We start from the raw sequence: 9,648 nt of genomic DNA on the forward strand, positions 1-9,648 counted from the left end.
TTAAAAATGGTGAGTGTGTTTGGGCGGGGGTGGGTGTATCTCATCTTAGATTTAGGGGACAAATTCCTCTGAGTGTTCTATTAATTTGCCAAGTCTCCCACCTGAAAGCACTATCTAAGTGTGGACCAGGGAGTATTCAAAAAACCTTCAAAGCACACCTTCACTGACCTCTTCTTGAGAATGTGCTTTACTCGAGAACTGCACAACCGCCTGTGTTTTCAATTAGAGGATATAAAATGTCACCTAACATTCCGTGGCAAGAAACACAATTCTCAGATGCCAGTCTTTAGTGCACTTCTCCAAAAATGCGAATTCCATGTGTCGTTGGTGGCTTAGGTAGACCAATGCAGAGAAACAACTATGTCTCTACACAACATACATTTGTAACAAGTGGATGACCCCTCGTTCCCAATTAATGATTACGTCGCCGTGCATTATCCCCGACAGTTTCCCAGAAAGAATGAAGAAATGGTGGAATGTTTTGGTAAGTCACAGCCTCCCGTGCTTTCCCTATGAGTAGTGTGGAGGCGGGGCCCTTCAGTCCAAGACTCGTCCACCGAAAATAACCTGCATGAGGGAGGGAAGAGACTTCCAGAGAAAAGTGAGGGAGAGAGTAGAGGGAGGAGGAAAGGATAGTGCCCAAAAAAGCGGGGAGAGAGGAGAAGAAGAAGAAGAACGGAGTGCCTGCGCTGCAATGGAATAAAAACTGCGCAATTTCAAATCCTATCTCCGCTGCTCTGCCAGCGTTGCCAGCGGCTGCAGCTCAACCACACGCAGCCCGATGTGCTCCTGGACATGCGAACACGTTTCGTCCAGCTTGCGTGGATTTCCTCGTCCTTTACCACTGGCTGGCGTTTAGACAACAATTGTGTGACAATTTCTTTGATAGTCTTTGAGCTACATGGCAAACGTTTTGGAGAAGAATTGGAAGAGACAAGCATCTGTGACGGCCACATCTTTGCTTCGGTTTCATAACGTATCTGCGTGTGGAGAAGTGCATCCTCACGCCGTCATTTCAAACATGCGTATCGATTCGGAATGCATAATTAAACCTTCTTACATGACCACGTTCGTGCTGCGTGACTCTCCAGACGTCCATTCGGGTGGGAAGAGGAGAATGCCTAGCATAATCGTCTTTTGGGATGTATGTATCACTGGACAATTCAACGTTATGGAGAAGGGGCACGGCACCTCCCAGTCACACTCTGCTTTTGGCAGCAGGTAAGCGGGCGGCAAAGCACTTTTTTCACTTTTAACGTTACATCTGCACCCAGCACGTCAATAACAGGTACTTTACACTACAGGACGTGCATGCTTCAAGACAAGCTGGAACGATTGAGTGAATCTTGTCAACCCGATCCATTCTTGTACGCGCATTAATCAATGCATTTTTTTGCCTGCCTAATCGCCTTAATTAATTGGCATTATGAATCTCCAGCCCCTTCTGAATATGTACACACAACGTCTTTTCGCCATTCATTTAAACTTACTCTGCGCCAGAGATTTGTAGAAGGCCAGACGGACTTCAGTTCGCATGCTTGTGTCGAATGAGTGTTACATTTGTAGAAACTTGCCCTCCCTGGCAGCTTCTAAGGAAACTGATGAGCTCATACAGTTACTCTTGGTTTACGGGAAACGAGTAGGAGTTAGGGGCGCAGATGCGTTGCAGTCGCTAATAGGAGAAGCCCACGCTTTCTCGCTAACTAAATGACTCCCACACAGTCAAATCTGATATTAATCCGTTTTCTGCTAAAGCTTTCGTGTTGTACCATCGCGTAAGATCTGGGTGTTAACCTGGTGTGTTGGCGTGTATTTAAATAATTATTTGTGATGTAATCGCGGCCATTGAATGAAATCCGGGCCTGGTAGTAGTGGAGAAGGAGTGTCGCATTTTCTTTCTAAAATGTCATGTGGTGAAGTTGTGGCGGTTCATAGAATTTCCAGGAAGAACGTTTGAATTTTTTTCTGTGTTTTTTTTTTTTTCCGTCCTCCACTCTTCTCTCTTTCCTCTCTGTCCACGCCCCCTTGCGTAGTAGAAGTACTTACCCAGATCGAACACAAGAGGGTGCTCCATCACCACTGATATGTGGCTTTCCAGAGCATTCTAACATGAACTGGGACGAGGATTGTTAGGACGTGTACCACGAGTCATCATCTACTGTCCAGGTTGTAATATTAATGGACACGGTTGACAGCTGGGAGACACTGACAGATGCTGACAAATGCCTTAAAACTTTAAACTTCTGCTACCAATGGATGTTATCAGTGCGGGTCAGTTTCATCAGTCTTTACAGCAGTCTAACTTCAACTGTGCTGAAGGCTGGAGTGATCATCAGACGCCAAGTGAAGGAGTCTGACATTAGGAACATTGGTCCTTACATTTCTCTTGGACGGTCACACACACACACACACACACACACACACACTACATCACACCGGAGGTCTCTCCTATGATGTGTCTTGCTCTCTGGTACTGTCAAAATGTCCCACAGCAGTTGAATGCTTTTCCATGTATTCATTAGAAAACATAATATCAGTAATGTACACAATTAAATGTATGGTTACGTGGTACGCACAGCTCCAATGATGTCTAGATTTGTGATGCCTGTGTGCTTCAAACCGTTTAGCTCTAAGTGGTTTGATTGTTTTGATAGGATCCATTCCTCTGACAAATGGAGTAATGTGTTTTGGTAATGTATCCTTGAGTTTGCCAATACTACCTTTAGCCCACTCTGTGGTCCCTCACCATTTAAAGAGCTCACTAGGGCTATTTATCTAGCTGTGAAATATGAGCAAAATAAAAAACACAGTGAAAACAGCAATTATTTATTTATTTTATTTATTTATTTATTTATTAGTTATCTCCACGCCATGAGGCGCACAAGGCCGCAACTTCTGAATAGTTGCAGTTTCAGTATTCAGTCGTCATTTTTGTTCTTTCTGGGAACAGGTGATTGGCCTGTAGCCCAACCCCCAACCTGGAGGACCAGTTGGTTTTCCGGCAGGGTTTCTCCTAGAAGATTGCTGTGTCATGCACTCTCACAAGCTCCATCTGCCCGGGGACAGTTTAATGTCATGCCCCGGACTCAATGATGTGTCTGCAATAGTTTAAAACCCAAGAGGGACAGGACTTATTTCACAATGTACATTGAATGGATGGAGAGAACGATTAATATATATTTAATATCTCTATTTTTTTTCATTTTGACGATAACGATAATTAGACGATATTTAAAAAAAATCTGATTGGAATTCACAGAGTTATACCTTATTGGAGATTACAATAATGGCACAATGTTTAAGGAAAACACTTATTTATTGTCTTTAAACAAAAATAACTTAATTGAACTGCAATGCAGAAATATTGAACTCTTGTAATAAAGTGCTCTATGCATCCATGATAATTATTGCACATCAACAGCAGTTCTTATGGCGTTATTAAACTTAAAATTCTGTCCAGGATTGTACGAAAATACAAATACATGAGCATTAGAGCATGGATCGGGACGAATTTTTCTGTCCGAGCCCTGCCCGGTCCGACAGAATAGAAACCGAGCTCGGACCGAGTCCGACAGCCATTAATATATATTTTTTTCGAATCCGAACCAAGCCCGACGGAATCTATTTCTCAACTGTGCATAGTACTAATGCCACATTGACTTACGTTTTTTATGAATAGCCTGGCTTTATTAAACTGGGGCATCAACAGTTAAATGCTCTCTCTCACAAACAAGCGCTGTTAAACACACAAGCGTACACAATAAGGCCAATAAGCATATTTAAATTAAATGATTCACATTGCAAGAACGTTTAGTAAAATGGTGCGGCTCCTTTAAGATGAGCATGTACAGGGAGGGACAACGGTGACGCATAGTTTGGATGTAGCAACAAACATTTATGTGCTGTTAAAGTGTTAAACAGTATGTGAGTAACGTGAGTTTTATTAAAGCATAGCGTGTGTAATGTGTAGCATTCCGTTTGCTAACCTTTCCTGCCGTCTGTATTTACTAACCAGCAGCAGACGTAAAGGAAAGGGAATTAACCCCGAAGTTAAAAACATGCAATCTACTTCGGCCGTGGAGCATTTTACTCCCCTGCAAACTCCAACTACGTTCAGAGACAGCCAGCAGGAAAGGTTAACAAACGGAATGAAATAGCTACACATTACACAAGCTATGTTTGAATTAAAACTCACGTTTTATGCTACACCAACGGAGGCACAACAGACATCACCATGCGCTGCTAACCTGTTGCAAAGTGGATGCGAGAAGCCATGTCACGTGATCACGTTGGCCCACTAGTCGTGTGAGTGCCGTGCTGTGGGGCGTGCCGTGCTGTTGCGAAGATGATGTGAACAGTTTCCATGTGCGTGTCATTGTTTTTGGCGAAGTGATTTAAATACTTGATAATGTAATTTTGCACATCGTTTGAACAACAATGACTATAATATCGCAGACGATAGATATCGCCCACCCCTACATATAATATATCAATACTATACTATTGTATGCATGGGTGTTTAGTATAAAAAGTATAAAATATGCACAATATGATGGTTGTAACCCTTCTGAGGGAACTACAGTGTGTGATCTACATTTGAATTTGGTTTGAATGATTAGAAAGGTGTTGTAGGCTTTGAGTGAAAAAAGTAAAACTTTGAATTAAATTAAATACAATTTGGAAAACAATTTGCAATCTAGCCCTGGTGATGCTGGTGAACTTGTGAACCCCTGGACGACCTGTTAAAGTGGAATTATGTAGGAATTGTACTTCAGGGTAAGGGTTAGGATTTAAGCAGTTTTACCTTCAAATAACATCTTTTTTAAAAAATGGGGCGCTACAATGACATTGAATATGGAGAATCGCCCATACCAGGGTCCGTAGGCATATTACTGCATTATGTAGGTTTGCCTGAAGCCACCCGGTTACTACTGTCTGCCGAACTAGTGAGTAGCTTATTTGCCGTCTTGCTTTGACTTGTGTTTCACTTGCTTGACGTTTGACTGTGTTAGAAAAGTTGTTGACTCGTTTGTCATAGTGTCAAAGTAAGCAAATTTCAGCAGGTTTTGATTGGTTTAGCCGCTACCATCTCGTTAGCGATTAGCAATTCCTACATAATGGCACTTTAATGCAAGTAAGCCAGACCTGTGGTTGCTGACTGTAGAGTTCATGGTTGAGACCTTACATGTGTTTTACACTAGGTGGCGACAAAATACCAATATTTGGGTTGGGACGTGGGGAGCAATTTACCTCTCAACTTTGAGGTTGTATGGGTTGTACCTTTGAAAGGGTCATTGTCCTAACTGTGAACATGTTTGTGACTTTGAGATGATTGTGGCTTGACGTTTAATCAAGGGTTTAGCTTTGGCATAATTGTGGTTTTATGGAAGGTTATAACTCAAAATAATCATAGTTTATTTAAAATGGTCAATGATGAAGCTTTGAACTGATCACAGCTGAGGCTCAGTGGTGAACATAGTTGTAATTTTCTATCATGATGGAGGTAGACTTGTTGGTGCAATGTTAAGCTTTGAAATGGTTCCTAATGGTTATAATGTTGAGGTGATCACAGAAGGCAGTGATACAATATTCCGACTACTCTGTTAATATACCAGTTTATGGTTTGTTCTACATCAACAGTTTACAAGTTTTTTCTTCTAATTATTGAACTACCAGGCATGCGTGCATGCATGCTGTGATTAGGCTGTAGTAACATTTGTTTAGTTTAGATCTAGTAAAAAGTATTAGTTTTTGCCTCAAGGGGGCGCTATCTGCTCAAAGTGTGCCCGTTTAGTGAGCAATGTCGATTCCCTTTCAAGCTGCATGGACTCTTTGAGTCCATTCCTTATTGCACACGTCGGTGGACTTCAGGGTGTTGTTTTAGGTTCATTCAGGGTACACCAACACTTTATCCTGAGGTAGTAACTGGCCTTTTGTTGTGTTTGCAGAGAGATGCAACCAAACATGAATGCTGATGAACTGGCAGGGCAGCCACAGCACAGGGTCAGAGAGTTTGTCCATGGATCACGGCCACCAATCATGGAGTCTCTCCAGCAACTGAGTGGCAGACCAAATGGCCAATCAGCTTCGGGGAGAGGGTAAGTCCGGATTGCTTTCCTACAACTCCTTTGAGCTCCCCTCCCCCTAACCGATCAGTGTTAAAGTCAAGAGAGCAGTCCTCTGTGCTTGAATTACTGGACACACAAGCCTTTGTCCCCATGGTCATTGTCACCATCAGCTAAAGCAATGGCATGTCTTAAATAATACCCAGAGCTCTTAGCGTCTGCCTGTAAGCATAAGCATGTGACCTCTCAGTTTGTCCATCTAATGCTTTTCATCAAACCTCTTCTGTCCTTACAGAGTCCTCTCTCCCTCCCTCTCCACCTCCCTCTGCTGTGTCTGTCTGTCCCCCCCCCCTCTCCACGGGCAGAGACCACCATGCTGGGAAGGTAAGCCTCCATGCACACCCCCCCACACACACACACATCCACACACACACACATCCACCCACACACACACACACACAACACACACACACACACACACACACACACACACACACACACACACACACACACACACACACACGGCAGTGAAGGGGTTATGGGGCAAACGCCACAGTGGTGGCAGTGCATGCCTCTGAGGTCACCCTTCTCCTGGAGGCACCAGCTGTGCTAAATATTTACACTTTGCAAGCCGGGGAAGAAAGTATCAAACGTGCGGCGCTGTCGCCAGCCCCCGAATGGCAGCGGGAGAGCGGGGGGGGGGGTAAAAATCACCAATCAGTGGTGTCGGCCTTCGCTGGGCTTCAGTAAACTCCCTGCAGGTGTTTACCATCTCTCAGCCCACACCCAAACACACACACACACACACACACACACTCGTTTAGAGAAAAGAAACCTCCTTTTATGTGCCTGGTACTCCTGAGGAACTGCAAAAGGTTCCGGGTCTGGAGTCCTAAACGTGGTTCATATTTCTGGACAAAGACTGTTGAGTTCTGAGTGACGGGGCAGATTGATGACCCTCGTAAGTGGCTGTGGACAGGCTGGGGCAAACAGAGTCTCGTAATGTGGTCAGGTCCACGGAGGACTTAGGAGGTATACACAGTCACTTTTGTTGCACGGTAACATGGGCCTGCGTGTGTGTGTGTGTGTGTGTGTGTGTGTGTGTGTGTGTGTGTGTGTGTGTGTGTGTGAGTGTGTGTGTGAGTGTGAGTGTGAGTGTGAGTGTGAGTGTGAGTGTGAGTGTGTGTGTGTGAGTGTGTGTGTGTGTGTGTGTGAGTGTGTTGCAGTGGGTACTGTTGTGTGAGAGTGAGTGAGTGAGTGAGTGAGTGTTGCAGTGGGTACTGTTGTGTGTGTGTGAGTGAGTGAGTGAGTGAGTGTGTTGCAGTGGGTACTGTTGCATGTGTTTGAGTGAGTGAGTGAGTGAGTGTGTTGCAGTGGGTACTGTTGTGTGAGAGTGAGTGAGTGTTGCAGTGGGTACTGTTGTGTGAGTGAGTGAGTGAGTGAGTGAGTGAGTGAGTTGCAGTGGGTACTGTTGTGTGAGTGAGTGAGTGAGTGAGTGAGTGAGTGAGTGAGTGAGTGAGTGAGTGAGTGAGTTGCAGTGGGTACTGTTGCATGTGTTTGTGCTTGTGTCAAGTTAGGTTGGTTTAAATGCTTGTGTTAGGTTAGGTTGGTCTGTGTGTGGAAGGAGTAAAAGTTTGTGTGTGTGTGTGTGATAATGTATGTTTGTTTGTGCTTGTGTGTGCATGGATCAGTGTGTATTTGTGTGAATTCAGTTAGTTGTGGTGACTACAGATTTTTCTGCAGAATACTGCAGATACTAGTGTATTTGTAAATGCCTGTGTGTGTGTTTGCAGGTGCCAGCGTGTTCGTGGGTGTGTGTGCGTGAATGGCTAGATATTTGTGTGTGTGTGTGTCCTGTCATGTCCATTCTTGTGAAAGAGGGATACTTCCTGGCTTAAACGCGGTGAGGATGGGTAGTAATGAGAACCTGCAAAATGATTTACTGCCCTGTGCTTCCTGTCTGCGGGTGATTGGACGAGCCTGGTCAGATGCTTCCTGGCTGCGTGTGATTGGATAAGCCCGGTGTGGTCTGGTTTGAGTAGCTTGTGTGTGACTGCTTGTGTCTTTGGTATGTTAGCCTCATGCTGCTAACATGCTTTACCTAGACATCAGTCATCGGCTCATATGTTGAGTTGGATTTTATACTACAGATGTGCATACAAAAAAAATCTTTATTTCTCAATGTCTCTCTCTATCCCCCTCTCTCTATCCCTCTGTCTATCCCTCTCTCTCTATCCTCTCTCCATCCCTCTATCTCTGTCCCTCTCTGTCTATCCCTCTCTGTCTTTACTCAAGCTATATCTCCTCCTATGCCCTTTCTCCCTGTCTCTTCCCTTCCCTTCACTTTGCTTTCTTTCCTCCTTTCTTTCTCTCTCCCCTGTTCTTTTTTTCTCTCTTCTCCCCCGCTCTCTCCCTCTATCTACCCTTCCCCCTCTCTCTCTCTCTCTCTCTCTCTCTCTCTCTCTCTCTCTCTCTCTCTCTCTCTCTCTCTCTCTCTCTCTCTCTCTCTCTCTCTCTCTCTCTCACTAGCACTCTTTGTTTCCATATAGGGTACGTGCAGAGTATGACATCATGTCACACAAAGGTGCTTTATGTTGTGTGGGTTTGGACACAAGCCAGACTGCTAGAGCGCTGGATAGAGAGAATATGAGATTGAGGGTAGGGAGAGAGAGACGACAGAAAGAGAAAGAGGAAGAGAGAGGACTCACCATATACAAAAGCAAGGTGAGAGAGAGAGAGAGAGAGAGAGAGAGAGAGAGAGAGAGAGAGAGAGAGAGAGAGAGAGAGAGAGAGAGAGAGAGAGAGAGAGAGAGAGAGAGAGAGAGAGAGAGAGAGAGAGAGAGAGAGAGAGAGAGAGAGAGAGAGAGAGAGAGAGAGAGAGAGAGAGAGAGTAACTAGTAACTAGTAACTAAACATGTAAACCAAACACAAAAAGGAAAAATATTTGCTTGTTTTGTTGATTTCAAAAAAGCATTTGATTCAATCTGGCATGAAGGACTATTTTATAAACTTCTACAAAGCGGTGTAGGGGGTAAAGTTTACCAACTAGTTAAGGAAATGTACTCTGAAAACAGAAATGCTGTGAAAATTGGTGACAAAATTACAGAATACTTCACCCAAAAAAGAGGGGTGAGGCAGGGCTGTAGCCTCAGTCCAACTCTGTTCAATATTTACATCAATGAGTTAGCGGTACAGTTGGAACAGTCTACAGCTCCTGGCCTTACCCTAAAAGACAAAGAATTAAATTCCTCCTCTATGCAGATGACCTGGTGCTGATGTCTCCCACTGCACAGGGACTACAACAGCACCTAGACCTGCTAGAGAAATACTGTCAGCAATGGGCCCTGACAGTAAACCTAAAAAAGACAAACATTATGGTATTCCAAAAGAAGCCCAGATGTCAGGAACACAGATACCATTTTAATCTAGGCAGCACCGCCCTAGATCACACGATGCAGTACACTTACCTTGGCTTGATTATAACTGCATCAGGGAGTTTCAGCATGGCAGTGAATGCACTAAAAGAAAAGGCTCGCAGAGCACTATATGCAATAAAAAGAAACTTCTGGAACATAAACATACC

Source organism: Sprattus sprattus (assembly GCF_963457725.1).
Source record: "Sprattus sprattus genome assembly, chromosome: 21".
Taxonomy (NCBI): Eukaryota; Metazoa; Chordata; class Actinopteri; order Clupeiformes; family Clupeidae; genus Sprattus; species Sprattus sprattus.